The 2,204-nt window shown below is 46.1% G+C and overlaps 1 long non-coding RNA gene across 1 annotated transcript; it reads right to left on the bottom strand.

Annotated features, from left to right (window-relative positions):
* Positions 1–351: 351 nt before the first annotated feature.
* Positions 352–1,150, bottom strand: LOC120859927. Its single transcript, XR_005720187.1, has 2 exons — positions 1,107–1,150; positions 352–425 (listed from the first exon to the last, which is right to left on the bottom strand). It is a non-coding gene; the product is annotated as an uncharacterized LOC120859927 (long non-coding RNA).
* Positions 1,151–2,204: the final 1,054 nt, after the last annotated feature.

Here is a 2,204-nt window from a genome sequence, read left to right as displayed (position 1 = left end):
TCTTCTTCCAACAACATGGTGTTTCAGCTTCAGGCAGCAAGCCTTTCCTCTTTCAGCTGTCAGTCCAGGAGGGAGGTTAAGGAAGACGCACTCCGTCACCATGGCCGAAGGCAGGACAATGGCAGAGCCTGGATCATGTTGTTTCTTGGTCCAGATGAAATCTGGTGCTGTTACTTCCACTTGGGTGGACACTTCTGCTTGCATGGTGGGCATGGTGGCCCAGGAGGGCATTTCTGCTGGCTCACTGGAGGTGGGCATGGATGAGGTGGGCAAGGCTCATGGCACTTTAGTGGGCACACTATTGGAGGTGGATGGCAGGGCTCCTTGCACTGATGGTGATGCTGATGTGTATGCTGGTGCGGATGGGGATGGGGATGCGGATGCGGATGCTGGTGGTGAGACATCCTTCCTGGGTCTCAAGAAATCTGAAATACAAAGAGACAACATTCTTCATAACTGAGAGTCCCATTGGTAGAACATTTAGCTGCGCCAACAACAGTCCCATCATTAAGGACTCTTCTTGATTCCTGATACAGATTTTATGTTTGTTTAATAGCTTCTTCACCCTTCTTTTTTAGGATCTCTTGCCCTCAGATCTTCAGTCTTTTTGGTTTCTCTCTTCTTCACCACTTTCTAAAACAAAATTATCTACCTGGTGTTGTACGAATACAAACATACTTTGAAGAAGAATCTGGGTAATAAACTTGTAGCCAATCCGCAAACAAATCGCTACTTATTTCTCCCATGAAGCCTTGGTTGCTGGCCAAGCTGACTTGACTGTGCGCTTCTGAGGAGAAATGCAAAGGCCCACACCAGGCACTCAGTGGGGTTGCATGCTGAGAAGGGGGCATTTGGAACTACTGTGTGCTGTGTTGTGGCACCGTATCTCATCCCCCTTACTGTCTCTCGGGTTAAGCCTGTGCATCTGTCCCTTTTCTCCTCACGTTTAAGATCGCATACATGACCAAATACCAAAAATTTACCCCTAAATACTCATTATCCTTTTTCCCATAGAGAGCACTAATTGCTTCAATTAAAGCCACTTCCTCCCCCAGATTAAACCCTACCACAGGAGTTCCAAAGAGATCTTTAAGAGTTGTGCTCACCAGAGGCTCCAAAGAACAACTCTGATCGTCACGACAATGATAGCACGGAGACTCCTTTTATAAGGACCAGGCGGCTCCACCCAGGGGGAACATCCCAGGACTGGCTGATGCACTTGTTTCCCACCCCAAATTCCACATGCTTGCAACCTCAAAAATCAATGCCCAGTCATACTGATATCACACAGTTCCCTTGTCCATGGACTTGCTCACCCTTCAGTGAGGAATTACAGTGATTCATTTGAGACTTTGTCTCATACTTCCTCTACCAGTGTTGTGCACCATGTAGGAAATATGAGGATGCTTGAGAATGGTGCTATTCTTCCATAGTTAGAGATGTTGCTTCTCCCTCTTGCCAGGTCCACAAGCATCTGGTACATAAAACGTACTACCCCTTTCCGTTTCATCTGTCAGCACCCGGCTTTTTTCCATTGATGACAGAGACCAGAGTTTTATAACTACACATGTTTTAACTCCTACCTACAGTTTTTCTAAACTCACCTTGTACCATATACTACTTCTTGACAATTAAGTGACTTAAACCTGACCACAAAGTCTACCTTGATTTTTTAGTGCAAGCAGCCTCGTGTCAGATGTGTTTTCACATGGCTCCATACACGGACTTGAACAGGACAACATGATTCCTCAGTTTCTAAGGCCATAAACCACAAGCTCTGGCCCCTTCCTGAAGCTCTACTTTTGCAGGTTTATACACTGATCTGAACTCTGCAGACTCATGATCTGAGTCACTTGTGGTCTGCTAGAAACCCAAATTCCTCTCCTCTCATTATCTTCAAAATGAACTCAGTGTTGGGCTATATCCATTTAGAACCATTTCCACTAATACTCCCTAAATATCTCGCACTTCTTTCCCCTGCTGCTGCTGCTGCTTCTGGTAAGTCGCTTCAGTCGTGTCTGACTCTGTGAGACCCCACAGAGGGCAGCCCACCAGGCTCCCCCGTCCATGGGATTCTCCAGGCAAAAACACTGGAGTGGGTTGCCAATTCCCCTGCAACAGTTAATTCAGTTGACTCTATCAGGTCCTTTATTTTAAATGACACTTAGTGTGTTTTCAGACATTCTTAGTACACTCAGGGAATG

The sequence above is a fragment of the Oryx dammah genome, unplaced genomic scaffold, assembly GCF_014754425.2.
Source record: "Oryx dammah isolate SB20612 unplaced genomic scaffold, SCBI_Odam_1.1 HiC_scaffold_4601, whole genome shotgun sequence".
Taxonomy (NCBI): Eukaryota; Metazoa; Chordata; class Mammalia; order Artiodactyla; family Bovidae; genus Oryx; species Oryx dammah.
Note: the sequence above shows the minus strand (reverse complement) of the source record. Positions and strands in the feature narration are given on the sequence as shown.